The sequence below is a fragment of the Cebus imitator genome, unplaced genomic scaffold (assembly GCF_001604975.1).
Source record: "Cebus imitator isolate Cc_AM_T3 unplaced genomic scaffold, Cebus_imitator-1.0 Scaffold109, whole genome shotgun sequence".
NCBI lineage: Eukaryota > Metazoa > Chordata > Mammalia > Primates > Cebidae > Cebus > Cebus imitator.
In genome coordinates, this window is record NW_016107424.1 from 2755700 (window position 1) to 2772549 (window position 16850).

The 16850-nt window shown below is 35.2% G+C and overlaps 1 pseudogene; it reads right to left on the reverse strand.

The window, feature by feature from the left end:
• Positions 1-12486: 12486 nt before the first annotated feature.
• On the reverse strand, positions 12487-13256 carry LOC108310859 (annotated as a pseudogene).
• Between the last annotated feature and the right edge of the window lie 3594 nt (positions 13257-16850).

Below are 16850 nucleotides of genomic sequence, written 5' to 3' on the forward strand. Positions count from 1 at the left end.
CTGTAGCCTTGTAGCATAGTTTGAAGTCGATAGCGTGATGCCTCCAGGTTAGTTCTTTTTGCTTAGGATTGTCTTGGCTATGTGGGCTCTTTTTTGGTTCCATATGAAATTTAAAGTAGTTTTTCTAATTCTGTGAAGAAAGTCAGTGGTAGCTTGATGGGTATAGCAGTGAATCTATAAATTACTTTGGGCAGTATGGTCATTTTTATTATATTGATTCTTCCTATCCATGAGCATGGAATGTTTTTCCATTTGTTTGTGTCCTCTCTTATTTCCTTGAGCAGTGGTTTGTGGTTCTCCTTGAAGAGGTCCTTCACATCGCTTGTTAGTTGTATTTCTAGGTATTTTATTCTCTTTGTAGCAATTGTGAAAGGGAGTTCACTCATGATTTGGTTCTGTTTTTGTCTGTTATTAGTGTACAGGAATGCTTGTGATTTTTGCACACTGATTTTGTATTCTGAGACTTTGCTGAATTTGCTTATCAGCTTAAGGAGATTTTGGTCTGAGACTGGGATCTTCTAAATATACAATCATGTCATCTGAAAACAGAGACAACCTCATGAACTCCATCAGGAAGACCACCCACAAGTGACTTGGAGGGCCTCACCCACAGACCCTCTCCTCCCAACTGGCCCACAGGTAACTTCAATGTTCCACACACCTCACCCGCATTCCTGGTGGCTTACTACCCATGTGCACTCCTTCAACAACAAGTGAGAGCTTTTGCACAATGCTCATGAGCACATGCAGTCAGCCAGCTTGATCCTGCAGGATTGGAGAAAGGCAGACAAACTTAACCATTTCAAGGCACTGACATGGGGAAAATAAACAAGATTCTCAGTGCCAGGCCTGGTTTTGGGAAATTCTTAAATTTTTAAGAATTTCCTCCCAAAAGGGAACATGAAGGATGGAGTGATTATATTAATAGAAAAGGTCTGAGAGCGCCTCAGAATTGCCAAGATGGCTCATTGATGAAGGTATTTCTTTCCCAGAGCCTGTCAGTAAAAACTGGAAAAAATGACTTCTTCAAATGTGAGGGTAGCAATGTAAGACTTCAAAGAACATGAAAAAACAAGGAAATATGACACCAGCAAAAGAATTCACACATTTTCTAGTAATTGATCTAAAAAAAAATGGAGTTCTATAAGTTGCCTAACAAGGAATCCAAAATTATTATTTCAAGAAATGGCATGGTCTCAGCTCACTGCAACCTCCGCTGCCTCAGCCTCCCAAGTAGCTGGGATTACAGGTTTGTGCAATTCTCCCAAGCAATTCTCCCACCTCAGCCTCCCAAGTAGCTGGGATTACAGGTGTGTGCCACCAAGCCCAGTGAATTTTTGTATTTTTTTAGTAGAGATGGGTTTTCACCATGTTGGCCAGGTTGGTCTCAAACTTCTGATCTCAGGTGATCCACTCACCTCAGTCTCCCAAAGTGCCAGGCTTATATGCGTGAGCCACCAAACCGGGACACATTTCTTATATATTTGTTGGCTGTTCATATATTTTCTTTTGAGATGTGTCTGTTCATGTCCTTTGTCTACTTTTTGATGGAATTGTTTGTTTTTCCTTGCTGATTTGTTTGTAGAGTTCTCTGTAGATTCTGGATACTGGTTCTTTGTTGGATGGATATTTGTGAGTATTTTCTCCTCTGTGGGTTGTCTGTTTACTCTGATGATTATTTCTTTGGCTGTGCACAAGACTTTTAGTTTAATTAGATCCCATTTATTTATTTTGTTTTTATTGCCGTTGTTTTTGGGGTCTTAGTCATAAATTCTGCCTAAGCCCATGTCCAGAAGAGTTTTTTGAATGTTATCATCTAGAATTTGTATAGTGTCAGACACCAGATTCAGAACTTTGATCAATCTTGAGTCGATTTTTGTATAAGGTGAGAGATGGGGAACAGGTTTCACTCTTCTACATGTGGCTTGCTCATTTACTGAATAGAGTATCCTTTCCCCAATTTGTGTTTTTTGTACTTTGTCAAAGATCAATTGGCTATAAGTATTTGGTTTTATTTCTGGATTCTCTATTGTATTTCATTGGTCTATATGCCTATTTTTATGTCAGTACCATGCTGATTTGGTTACTATAGTCTTGTAGTATAATTTGAAGTCAGGCAATGTGATGCTTCCATATTTGCTCCTTTTGCTCAGTACTGTGATGGCTATGTGGCCTCTTTTTTTAGTTCCATATGAATTTTAGGATTGTTTTTTCTAGTTATCTGAAGAATGGTGATGGTATTCTTATGGGAATTGCATTAAATATGTAGATTGATTTTGACAATATGGTTATTTTCACAATATTGAGTCTTTCTGTTCATGAGCATGGGATCTGTTTCCATTTTTTGATGTCATTTACGACTTTTTTCAGCAGTGTTTTGTGGTTTTCATCATGGAGATCTTTATGCTCCTAAGTTTTTTGTTTTGTTTTGTTTTTTAAAGCTGTTGCAAAAGGGATTGGGTTCTTAATTTGATTCTCAGCTTGGTTGCTGTTGGTGTATAGCAGTACTACTGATGTATATTGATTTTGTATCCTGAGGCTACTGAATTTATTTATCAGATCTAGGCGCCTGTTGGAAGAGCCTTTGGGGTTTTCTAAAGATATAACTATATCTTCAGCAAACATTGAGTTTGACTTCCATTGTTTCCAATTTGGATGCCCTTTATTTTTTTTCTCTTGTCTGATTGCTCTGACTAGGATTTCCTGTACTGTGTTGAACATTAGTGGTAAAAGTGGGCATCCTTGTTTTGTTCCATATCTAAGGGGAAATGCTTTCAAGTTTTCCCCATTCAGTATGAATATCAAGTGTCTTTTCCAAACACAATGCTATAAAACTGGAAATCAATAATAGGAGAAAAACTTTAAAAATTCACATAAATGTGGAAATTAAGCATCACACTCCTGAACAAACTATGAGTCTAGAAAAAAATCAACAGAGAAATCAAAAAATAGTTTCAAACTAAAATGTAAAAGGCCTTCAACAAAATTCAGCACATCTTCATGCTAAAAACTCTCAATAAACTAGATATTGATGGAACCTATCTCAAAATAATAAGAGCTATTTATGACAAACCCATAGCCAATATCAAACTGAGTGGACAAAAGCTGGAAGCATTCCCACTGAAAGCCAGCACCAGACAAGGATGCCCTCTCTGACCATGCCTATTGAACATAGTTTTGGAAGTTCTGTCCAGTGCAATCAGGCAAGAGAAATAAGTAAAGGGTATTCAAATAGGAAAAGAGGAAGTGAAATTGTTGGTTGGTCACATGGCCCTTTTTTGAGTTTCTAGACCTTCCTCTGTTTCCTGCTCCCAGTCTCCCCCAGCCACTCAGCCACATTGATCCCTTCAGCATGAGGAGATGAGAAAGAGATGGGTCTCTGAGGCAGTGTCGTGCACAGCTGGCATAGTCAGACTCCTTACGTTTTCACTTTCCCCTATGAGAGGCATCATGGGCTGAGGAGCTTTCTCTCGGCACTAAGCTGTGCCACCTTGGGGGGGTGTGAAAAAGGTAGAGGGAAACTGATTTTCCTCCCTTTTAATGTATTATTATAATTTTATTTTCCTGAAACTTCTCTGCTGGGCTCCTGGACACCCACAAAGGTACTTTTTGTGGTACCTTTGTGTGCACTATGGGTACACTATAGGGAGGTAGTGGTAAACAACTTCTATTTTGACATCTTTCTGATGTCACTTCTCTAAGAAGATGACATATTCCTACCAGTTGCTGTATAATTGATAGAACTTCTTGTGAAAGGAAGTTATTTTCTTGCCCCCGATTGACTTAAGGCTTGGATATATGACTTGCTTTATGCTATGGAATATGTTCATAAGAAATAGAGGCAAAGCTGAAGGAAAAATTTTAAGACCCTTCTCATGAATTGTCCATGGCCGTTTTTCCTCTGCCAGGAGGTGGTGGTCCTTTTAGCCTGATAGTTACCTGATCACAGTTTTAACCAAGACAGCAGAGGAGAAAATGATTCTTCTTGAAAAACTCAGGACATTCTTGTATATTTTCTGAGTAGCTTGTCAAGTTTCAAACAAAACAAAACACAAATAAAAACTTTGATATTTTAGGGGTCTATATGTGTTATATTTTTTATCAAACTGGTGATAATTGACATTTTTCCAGCATTGAATCTTTCAGTCACTGAATATGTTTTTTTTGCTAACCTTAATGATGATTTATAATTTCCCCCCATATCTTTTGGTGGATTTATTTATTGGTATTTTTGGTGCTTTTAAAATTAACAAAAAAAAAATCTCATATTCTAAGTCATCATAGCTAACAAATAGAAATATTGATCTTTAAAAATATGCCTGTCCAGTAATTTTGCTGTATTTTTAAAATAACTTATCTATAAATTATTTTATATTTTCATGTATGCAATATGCCTTTTCCTCCCTTGCCACACACAGAATGTCTAATTTATACCAGGTGTACAATACCTACTATACTAATAAATGGAACAAAATTCTAAGTGTTTCTTAATCAAGGCTGGGAGTCATTTTCAAAATAACCATTTCTGCGTCTCATCTGCTCTCACAGGTTTGGGCTAGGGCCTAAGCACATTTATTCTAAAAAATTTCCTGAATTATTCTGATGTAAAAACCTTGCTGTGAACCACTGTTCTGTGTCAATAAAATAATATAAAATACAAATAAATTTTCTGTATGATTCAAGTCCTGAATATATTTTGCTCTCAAATGTCTGAGAAGCTGAGGCAAAAACATGTATTGTTTTGAAGATATTTAAATTTCATTTTATCCTTGATTTGGTAAGGTAAAAATCAACCAATCAAAATTTAAATATTAGATTTATTCTTAAGAAAAAAAGAGATTTAAATGTGCGATTCTTTAAACCATTTAAAAGAATTGTGGCAGAGCTAGCTAAGAAATGGATGTCTAGAGAAGAGGTGGCTGAATGTTTTCTCTCTTGGCTGAAACCTCCATAAACAATGAACTACAATGAGTAAATCATTTTTTAAATGGATGAGACTAGGAATCCAGATGTTTGGAAGCAAGATACTAGCTGGTAATGTGCTATAGCCCATCATCCAGGCCCTTCCTGAGGGAAATGATAGCAAAGCCAGACTCTCTGCTTTCTAAATATCCTCTAGAAGCCAATCTTGTTGTCACCAGCATCACAACTTTGTTTCAGCTGGCAATTTACCAACATCTGCTTGGCAAGGACTGTTTTCCCTTGACTCTCAGATATATGTGTTTTCCCATTTTGAAGCACTGAACCCAACACACAGCAAGAAGAGAGTATTGAAGTCACAATGACTATATGCCAATTCATTTGCAGAAAAACCTCCAATCTTCTTATTTAAAGTGTTATTCCTACCTTCACAATCTTGGCAGTATAAATTATCAGTGTGTAAATCACTGCTTGGAGTAATCTAAAGTAAAGAAAACATAGGCATTTACATCTATTCAGGTAGCCTTTCGCAGTTATTTTAAATTTTGCAAAGAAAATGCGACAGGTGCTGTAGTTTTACATTATAGAATATCAAATATTGTGCTTTACTAACATTTCAACCCCAAGACTTTGTAAATTTTAAAAATGAGATTAAATGGTTGGCAGAGGGAAAGTTTATTAAATGTACAAAATCATCAATAACATCCATCACATTTAGATTGGAACATGGTCAAGCACATCTTTTCAGTTCTTTGACCACTTTTATGATTGTCAAACTTATCCAATCATTTGTTGAATGCAAAAGTTGTATTTATTAGGAAGGAGACAGAGTGTTTCTTTGGCTGCTTATAGTCCAAATTGGACAGATAAATCACTTCAGCATTGCATAAGCCAGCTGAGAGATAATTAAGTCATTTGAATGTGAGGTTTCTTGGCTCTCTCATTTTTTCCCTTGTCTCTTCTTGGAAGCAAAAACCATGGATCTTGTCCCATGTCCTTCCCCTGACTCTTCTTAACATTCCCTTTTCCTCCCTGAAGTGAGAGCATACTACTTCCTCTTACTGAAGAAAAAATATTGAGAAAAATTACTAGCAAAATTCATAAAATGAAACTTAGATACCTATAGAGCTCTGTAAATATGTCTCTTTTAACCTTGTATGATCTCAAAATGATCCATTTATGCATCATATCTTTTTTAGACTGCAAATTCCTTCAGGACACAGATATGGCTTATTCATCTTTGCATCCTTAAAACCTAATATAATAGGTGATAAGGAAGAACTGAACTGAAAATCATATAGTTAACTTTAATTTTATGGATAAAGAAACAGACCTAGAAGGTGAAGTTATTTGCTCAGTTCTTACATAATCAGTGGTAATGACCTTCCACTTTGCTGAAGAGTTTTAAAAGCTAGCTTTTTTTTTTTTTTTTTTTTTTTTTTTTTTTTTTTTCCTACCAGAGTATTTGCTTTCTCTGGGCTACGCAGACTCATCCAGAAAGGAACATCTAAAGCATATGAGGCCACTTGGAGACATCATAAAAGATTTTGGGCAGTGGGACAATCATTTGGCTGGTGATCCTTGGATCTCCACATTTTGTTCTCATAGTCCCAGATGGTAGCATGATTTCACATGCCCAGTGTCTGGCAAAATGATTTTGTCCAAACTCAATATCGAGGAGATAAAATGATGTAATTTGGGAGGGACAAATAATTTGGAACCTAAAATATAAATAATATGTGCTCTTTTAATTAATGAAATAAAATTGTATCTAGCTGTACAAAGGCTAAGTACAGATATATTTTATAATTTTATATCCTCAAATCTAAGTAAGTTTAAGCATTTAAAACTTCAGGTGTTTAAAGGTATTTAAAATGTTTTTTCTTTACTCAATTAAATTCTATCACTTCCCCTTATATATGTAATATACATATCTACATACATTAAGAAATGTTGTGTTAACAATATTAAACATCTTAAAATTAATGGTGCTATTTAGTACTTTCTCACACATATATTAGAATGTCAATATTTTATTACTCTTAGCCTCATAGGTAATACTATCTTCTAAGAAATTACTTCGTAGAGTTTTATTACAAGTTAATTTCTGTTGAGTATTTGAATTGGTTTTTCTTTGTAAGTAAAGGTTTGACTTACTTTCTATAAAAATAGAGTGTATTATTTGAATACAAGATATTGGTTGTTTTCCAAAAAATCAGTGTCAACTAGTTAGTTCATATGTGAGCTATAATATAGTATTGTTCCTGTTTTGACTGCTGTTTTGACTTAAATGGAATCATTCCCTATTTTATTGCCAACAAATGTTGAATTTGGAGATAAAATTACATACATTGGATTAAATGTAGTACACAAATAAATACAGTATGCTGCTGTTTAAGGACTGCTGGTGCAATCTGCTGCCAATTCTTGAATCATTAAGTTCTACTACTCCTCTACTAAATAATAATATAGACTTGAGGTGCACTGGAAGACGGGAGCTGGTGCAGCTATTGAAATCAACAGGCTCAGGCATCTAGTCACCAATTTGGGCTGGAAACTTGCCAAGGTAGATTTTATTCTATTTTTTAACTACTATTAAAGCTGGCAGAATTAAAATGTATGTACATACACACACACACACACACGCACACACACACACTACAAATAGGGACAAAAATGAATATGAGTTAAGGGGGGTTGGGGACTTTGGGATTCCAGTTTCTTCTCATATAATCTGTCTTAATGCTCGTTTTGGACCATTTTCTTGTCCTTGCCATTGAGATAGTTACATGTGATGGAACTACCTTCATATATTTTATGTATTTTTTTATTTCTGTCTAAGTATATTTGTTCAGGTCTATGTGACAGTTTCCATGTTGGTACAACTCCACTTCAAATTTAGACAATTAAAGATGAAGAGAGACTTTAGAGAAATAAAATAGTTGCAAAAATATGTCAGTGGATTTTTTTTCCTTAATAAGCAAGGTAAAATATATTTGAAATTTTTATCACCTTGGTGCGTTATGATATTTGAATAGAATTTAGCAAGAGCAGACATTCTTGGCATTTCCATGAGCTTTTATTTCTATTATCTCCGATACTTTCAGATTTCAAAGAACAGTTTTGGTGCTAATTACCAGATTTTGACTTTTATGAAAACCCCACACCACATGTCCTGATTTTATACCCAGTTGCATGTGGAATCTGAAATGTGGTTTTATCAAAATAAACTCACACTTTGGTGTGTGGAATTTCACTTGTAAAGTAGAGATCATAATTTCAAAAACAAACACAATTTGCACTTGGTTTTGCTTGAAAAAATAAAACGCTTGGCTGTGATCAGATGAAAAATGTTTTACTCAAGTACTGGCTTTTCTCTGAAAAGCACCCGTGGTTGGAGCCAAGTGGTCTTGAACAGCATCATCTTCCATGCAAGCACCTTGGCATCTCCTTATTTAACTGGTATGTTTTAAAAGATACTTTTTTTCTTAAAATTATTTTATTCTTTTTTAGAAGTCTGAATGTTTATTCTAACATTTCCTACTTATTTGGGTCAAGAGCAGAGCTTGTAAGGAACAATTATGGGAAGCAAAGAAAATTCTTAAGTTACTAATTAAATCAATGAAAATAATTAAATGCACTGTTTTTGAATGCAGAAATATCCAGTTATGTCCCACAGAGACAACTGATGTCACGGAAGACAGACCTGAATTGGAATTCTAGTCCTGCCAGCCAGTTTCTCTTTTACCTTGAGCAAGTTATATAATCTCTCAAATTCCAAGCTCCTCATCTAGTAAACGGCAATAACAAACAGAATAATTTTGAAGATGGGATGAGAAATAAGACATGGAGAGCCCCTAGTTACATGCTTAGAACATAGCAGATACTCAGAGAAGCTGCTGGTGCTTGGGATGGCATTTCAAGTCCATGGTGGAAAAATAAAAATAAAATCTAATTAGAGAACTTGAGTTACTTAGATTTTAAAGCTTTTTTTAATTCAAAAATTATTCAATTTGTATAGTTTATTTTTTAAGATCCACTTCTCACTGTGTTGCTCAGGCTTGTCTCAATCCTGGCCTCAGGTGATCCCCCAACCTCAGCATCCAGAGTAGCTAGGATTACAGGTGTGAGTCACTGTACTGGGTAGATTTTAAAGCTTTTATATGTAAAATTGAAAAAAAAAGTTTGTGCCATTATTACCTAACATTAACTCTACCAGCAGTTTTTGACTGTGTTAAGCATTAAAGTTATTCCAAAAGCATTAGCCCTCATGCTCCAACAGGCTCATAGCACAGTAAGAGAGGAATGCAAGAAAACTTCCTGGAAGAAAGGACCATGCATTTGAGACTTATGATTTACAAGGCACACGAGACATCCCGGGATGCCTCTGAAGAGAGTATGAGAGGAGAAAAATGTAGAGTATGGTCCTGTTGTCAGCAGGGTTGGGTGGAGAGCCACCTCTACTACTTATTGCTGTAAATCTTTCAGTAGGTCAATTAACCTCTTAAGGATGAATAGTAGCATTTATCTTGATAAGCTATGTTGAGAATCAAATGAAAAAATCCATAAAAAGTCATAGCAAGGTCCCTGGCACATCATAAACATACCAGAGATGGATTAGCCCTTAACATGATTATTAGTCTTTCTTTCTTTAGGGAGTTCTTTCTTAAAAGCATCTATCTACCTTTCTGGGAAGAATACAAAATGGAATAGAACATACAATTTTACTTTTAAAGTTCCTCTTTCTATCTAAGATTTTTATCATTTTACATTAGCATTGTTCTGAACAGCCAATGGTTATATAGAGACTACCTTTCATTTTGAGAGGAATTATTGGGTCTCAATTCATTGAATTATTTGACCATAATAATAAACCTCCAGTTTCTTTATTTCTTCATCTTGGACATCATGTAGCAGTGTGTACACAAGTAGCCTTAGGTCTTTGGACTTCCTCATGAACAACCTTTTTATGAGTCTGTTGTTAAACTCTTTATGAGATTCATCAACGTGAGTAACTCTGCTAGTCCTGTAAGAGTCTCTTACCCCATGAATGATTTATAACAAAGAGAGCTACTTTATTAAAAGGTTCTTGTGCTTCAGAGTCTCTTGTGAGCTCAAAGAGCTAAGAGTTGCCATTATTACATTAGAAGAAATACATGCTTATTCAAGAGAAATTAAAAAAAGCCATGGGAAGTTTATCAACTTGTTGTATAGTCCCATGTTTTAAAAATATTCCCTTCCCTTTGTTTCTTTAATCATTTTCACCTGTTCATTTAACTAATACTTCCTGCATGCTACAATGTTCTTGACCTTGCTAGAGAATAAGATTGGCAGAATCTCTGCCCTTAAAGAGTTGCTAATGGTTCCCAAAGGGAGCTGCACATTAGCATCAGCATCAGTGGGGGTTTGTTTTATGAGAACCAATAGGTAACCATTATATCAGAGTCTTCAAGGTATGAGTGAAGACCCTGAGGCAGAAGGAGCCTACTACTTTGATGTATCTGGAAAGAAAGCCATTTCGATTGGACTACAGTGATCAAGAGGTAGAGGGTAGGAGAAGGATGTATGAGAGAAGCAGGACCTGACCTCGGGCCAACCTCCCCACTTTCAGAAACTGTTAGTTAACTAACACTGGATTTAACAAAGCATTTATTCAGATTATCAAGTGCAATCCTTTCAAATTTTATAATGAGTAGGATATTAAAAAGATTTTTGAAGAACTCATGCTTCATTTCAAATGTACATTGCAATTTGAAATCTGCTAAATGTGGTCTTCACATCAATTTTTCAAAAGTGGGAAAAGGAGTCCTCAAATGTCTATAGTAAAATTTTCTTAATCACTTGAACTACGGGTGCCCATTCTTTCACGTCCCTTCCGTTGCAACATTTTCCTAGTAGAATATTTCATACATTCAAATGTCATCAATTACTAACTCTAGGTCATGAAATCACACTTCCCTTTTACTTGGCTCTTTATATGTAATTTTCCAAATTAATTGGATCATTCATTATGCAGCCTCAATGTCATCACCTAGTTACTACAATGGTGGGATAAAGGAGTAGAGTAACATGATAGTATTATAAGTGTGGAATTTGGGGAATTAATCAATTTAATTTTTGTGTGTACATTTCTTGAATCTTATTTAAAATTACATCTGGGTCTATAAGACCTCAGTTTATCCATCTTATTATTTGTCTTTTTATTGTCTAGTAGTGACAAATATCCTCAGTGTTTTTCTATGTTGTCATTTTAAGCAGTTTAGTGATAAAAGTACAGAATAATTTTTTTCAAATTTCCATAGTTTTCATTTCCTTCCTAATTTAGTTATAAACTCACTAAAAATAAAATCAAGAGGAAATAAATATGCAATGTTTCCTTTAATCCAATATCATTTAGACCATCTTACTGTTTGAAGATGTGTGTTTTACTATCCATGATTTTTTACAGTAGTCAACAACTTAACATTTTTTGAGTACCTAGAAAATAATTACTTTTATTCTCATAAATTTCCTCAACTGATACTATTATTCCTTTTTACATGAGTTGGAATATGATTAATATTTCACATTAATGTGATATTTAATAAATGACTTAGAAAAAGATTTTGATCAGAAAAACTGTACATGATAATTTTATTCTTGCAGACCAAATGTATAATTTATAAATCTTCATTATGCAAAATATTCAGGATGATCAAGGCCCATTAATTCATGTAAAAATATTTAGCATTCTGGAATAAATCTTTGAAACATCCAAAAAAATATATCTGGGTAAATTTATGAGTTGTGATGCTTTTAATCTGCAGTCATAATTTGGATCTGGCTTCATTTGATTGTATAATTAGAAGAATGGATGGATGCATGAAAAGTCATCTAATGGTCTATTAGAACATTGCTTTGTTTAATTCATTAATATATAATAAAATGTATATTATAAGAAACTTCTGAAACGTATTTCATTGGCTAAAATTCAAAAATGTTTATATAATTGGAGAGTTATTTTTCCAGGAGAATAAAGTTTAATTGTAATCAGATGTTCATTCTGGAAGCACAAGGATAGTAATAATATTGTTGGAAATGATATTTTAATGTTTTTCTAATACCCAGCTTGATGTAGAACCACACTCATGTTCAGAATATATAGATGGACTTGCTTTTTTGTGTCTTTTTAATCAAGTTTCTTCCTGGGATCTGAGTGCCAGCTCTAGAAGCTGGAATGAAGTTCCACAGAGAAGTCCAAGAAGTCATGATAATACCTGCTTGCCATTTCTGAACTTTATTGTAAGGGCCACTGTGTCATTCAACTCCATTGAACTGTATTTGAATAACGCCCCCAGTTGTGCAAGATACCAGCATAACTTTAAGGAGCACTTGGCTTCTGTGACACACTCAAATTTGTGTGATTTTTCACATTACTGAAAAGACTTTTTTATTTCCAAGTTTCAGTTATTTATTAATCAGTGTAATCTTTAACAGATTATATCAACATGATTTCATGCATTTAGAGGAGAACTATTTCCTGGTTAAGTAGAAAATTGTGCAGATGGCTTCTGGAAGACCTTCATTCTAAAGCAGCTTTATAGTGAAATATTTTATGTAGAAAGATGGACCTTTTTTCTTCAGTTTTCTGGAATCCATATTCGCTAAGTAGAACTTGAATTGATCATTGGGACCCAGTTTGTTCTAAGACTCTGGGTTATTCTTTCTGTCCCAACTAATATCTGGATTGAACAATTCCAGACTCAAGAGATAACAGTGCTGTTCTAGTACCTCCAGCTCCAATAAATACATAGAGGGGTATCAAATGCGGATGCTTCTTGGCCTGACTGATAATCTGGCAGAGGATGTTTGTAGCAGACGCCTCTGATTGGAAAGGAGAGAACCAGCCTAGCCACCAAGCCCAGGGCTAAGCAATATCTGTACTCAAAAAGACTTGTTTTAATGTATTTTAAATGCTATATTATAGTCAGTGGGCTATCAGGTAAATCTATGAGCCATATTTCCTCTACTTAACTAGGGGAAGTTTAAAGAAAGAGACATACCAGATAATATAGAGACTGGTAAATTTTAGAAAACAAAATGGAACAGAAAGTTAAGTGAACAGAATGTTCATGTTGAAAACTGAAGGAAGAATGAATTAACTTTCATCAATTTGACCTTCTTAAATCTCTTGATTTGGTCTGCATCCTTCCATACCTCCTTGCTGCCACACCACCTTAGTTTTTCTTATGTCTATTATTTCTGTAATTGTTCTCACAGCCTCCAGTCTTAACCCAATCTTACTTACTGCACTCTGCTTCCAGACTGATTTTTTCAGGATAAAAATCCAAATACATTAGGGGTGCCTTCAGGTTCCTTTATGACCCAACTCTGTTACGTTTCCAGCTTAAATTGCTCCAGGCATTCTAGGATTCAAACATTCATATTTGAACTTTCCCTAACACTGATGCTCTTTTCTTCCCTGAGTCCTTTGAAAACTCCTTACTATTAATTAGTATGACTTGAACCTTAGGACTTGGCTTTGACATTATCTCCTCCAAGAAGTGTTCCCTGATAGCTCCCATACCTTTGTTAAAAGTTCTGTATAAACATTAATGTAGCTCTTACTAAAAGGTATTTGAACCATCTGTTCACTGATATGTCTCACCTCACTAGATTTAATCTCTTGAAGACTGCGGCTGCCTTTATAAATCTTATATTACCAGGACTTTACATAGTGCTTAAAAGCTATTAATTGCTTAAAACTAAATTGTAGAATGCATAAGCAAGTGAGTGAATAAATATATAGTTAAATTAAAGAATGATCGAAAGGGGCAGACAAGAATAGGGAGATTCTGGAAAGCAAAAGAGAAAAAAAAAGCTTTTAGTTTATTTTTAAGCTATAAATTTTTTTGCAGTTTCTTTTTTTAAAATTTTCATTTTACTTTAAGTTCTGGGATACATGTGCAGAATATGCAGGTTTGTTACATAGGTATACATGTGCCATGGTGGTTTGCTGCATCTACCAACCCATCATCTAGGTATTAAGCCCCACATGCATTAGCTATTCGTCCTAATGCTCTCCTTTTTCTTGCCTCCTCAGGACCCCCTGACTGGCCTCAGTGTGTGTCGTTCCCCTCCCTACATCCATGTATTCTCAGTGTTCAACTCCCACCTATGAGTGAGAACATGCAGTGTTTGGTTTTCTGTTCCTGTGTAAGTTTGCTGAGGATGATGTCTTCCAGCTTGATCCATGTCCCTGCAAAGGACTTGATCTCATTCCCTTTTACGGCTGCATAGTATTCCATGGTATATATGTACCACATTTTTCTTATCCAGTCTATCATTGATGGACATTTGGGTTGGTTCCATGGCTTTGCTATTGTAAATAGTGTTGCAATAAACTTAAGTGTTCAAGTGTCTTTGTGGTAGAATGATTTATATTACTTTTGGTATGTACCCAATAATGTGATTATTGGGTCAAATGGTATTTCTGGATCTAGATCCTTGAAGAGTGACCACACTGTCTTCCACAATGGTTGAACTCATTTACATTCTCAACAACAGTATAAAAGTGTTCTATTTCTCCACAGCCTTGCTAGTATCTTTGGTTCTTGACTTTTTAATAATCACCATTCTGGTTGTTGTGAGATGGTGTTTCATTGCCATTTTGATTTGCATTTCTCTAATGATCAGTGATGATAAGGCTTTTTATATGTTTACTGACCACATAAATGTCTTCTTTTCAGAAGTGTCTGTACCTATCCTTTTCCCACTTTTTGATGCAGTTGTTTGTTTTGTTCTTTCAAATTTGTTTAAGTTCATTGTTATTCTGGATGTTAGACCTTTGTCAGATGGGTAGATTACAAAAATTTTCTCCCATTCTGTATTTATCTATTCACTCTGATGATAGTATCTTTTCTTGTGCAGAAGCTCTTTAATTCAATTAGGTCCCATTTGTCAATTTTGTCTTTCGTTGCAATTGCTTTTGGCATTCTGTCATGAAGTCTTTGCCCAGGCCTATGTCCTGAATGGTATTGCCTAGGTTTTCTTCTATAGTTTTTATGGTCTGGGTTTTACATTTAAGTCTTTAATCCATCTTGAGTTAATTTTTGTATAAGGTGTAAGGAAGGGGTCCAGTTTCAGTTTTCTGCATATGGCTAGCCAATTTTCCCAGCACCATTTATTAAATAATGGGGAATACTTGCCCCAATTGCTTGTTTTTGTTTGGTTTGTCAAAGATAAAATGGTTGTAGATGTGTGGGGTTATTTCTGAGGTCTCTGTTCTGTTCCATTGGTCTATATGTCTGTTTTGGTACAAGTACCATGCTGTTTTGGTTACAGTAGCATTGTAGTATAGTTTGAAGTCAGATAGAGTGGATGCCTCCAGCTTTGTTCTTTTTGCTTAGGATTGTCTTGGCTATGTGGGCTCTTTTTTGGTTCCATGTGAAATTTAAAGTAGTTTTTCCTAATTCTGTGAAAAATGTCAATGGTAGTTTGATGGGATTAGCATTGAATCTTTAACTTACTTTGGGCAGTATGGCCATTTTCACAATATTGATTCTTCCTATCCATGAGGATGGAAGGTTTTTCCATTTGTTTGTATCCTCTCTTATTTCCTTGAGCAGTGGTTTGTTGTTCTCCTTGAAGAGGTCCATTGCATCCCTTGTTAGCGGTATTCCTAGGTATTTTATTCTATTTGTAGCAATTTTGAAAGGGAGTTCATTCATGATTCAGCTCTCTGCTTGTCTATTGTTGGTGTGTAGGAATTCTTGTAATTTTTGCACATTGATTTTCTATCTGAGACTTTGCTGAAGTTGCTTATCAGCTTAAAGAGTTTTTTGGGTTGAGATGATGAGGTTTTCTAAATATAGAATCAAATCATCTTCAGAGACAATTTGACTTCCTCTCTTCCCATTTGAATATTCTTTACTTCTTTCTCTTTCCTGATTGCCCTGGCCAGAACTTTCAATATTATGTTGAATAGAAGTGGTGAGAGAGGGCATCCTTGTCTTGTGCCAGTTTTCAAAGAAAATGCTTCCAGCTTTTGCTATTCAGTATAATATTGGCTGTGAGTTTGTCATAAAAAGCTCTTATTATTTTGAGACATGTTCCATCAAAACCTAGTTTATTGAGAGTTTTTCACATGAAGCGATGTTGAATTTTATCAGATGCCTTTTCTGCATCTATTGAAACGATCAGGTGGTTTTTGTCATTGGCTCTGTTTATGTGATGGATTATGTTTATTGATTCGCACATGTTGAATCAGCCTTGCATTCCAGGGATGAAGCCAACTTGATTGTGATGGATAAGCTTTTTGATGTGCTGCTGGAGTCAGTTTGTCAGTATTTTATTGAGGAATTTCACATCGATGTTCATCGGGGATATTGACCTGAAGTTTTTTTTCTCTCTCTCTCTCTCTCTCTCTCTCTCTCTGTGTGTGTGTGTGTGTGTGTGTGTGTGTGTGTGTGTGTGTGTGTGTGTGTGTGTTTCTCCTAGGTTTTCATATATCAGGGTGATGCTGGCCTCATAAAATGAGTTAGGGAGGAGTTTCTCCTTTTCAATTGTTTGGAATAGTTTCAGAAGGAATGATACCACCTCCTCTTTGTATCTCTGGTAAAATTTGGCTGTGAATTTGTCTGGCTCTGGTAGGCTATTAATTACTGGTTGGTAGGCTTTTAACTACTGCTTCAGTTTCTGAACTTGTTATTGGTCTATTCCAGGATTCAACTTCTTTCTAGTTTAGTTTTGGGAGGGTGTATGTGTCCAGGGATTTATTCATTTCTTCTAGATTTTCTAGTTTATTTAAATAGAGGTGTTTATAGTATTCTCTGATGGTAGTTTGTATTTCTGTGAGATCAGTGATAATATCCCCTTTAACATTTTTTATTGTGTCTATTTGATTCTTCTATTTTTCTTCTTTGTTAGTCTAGTTAGCAGTCTATTTTATT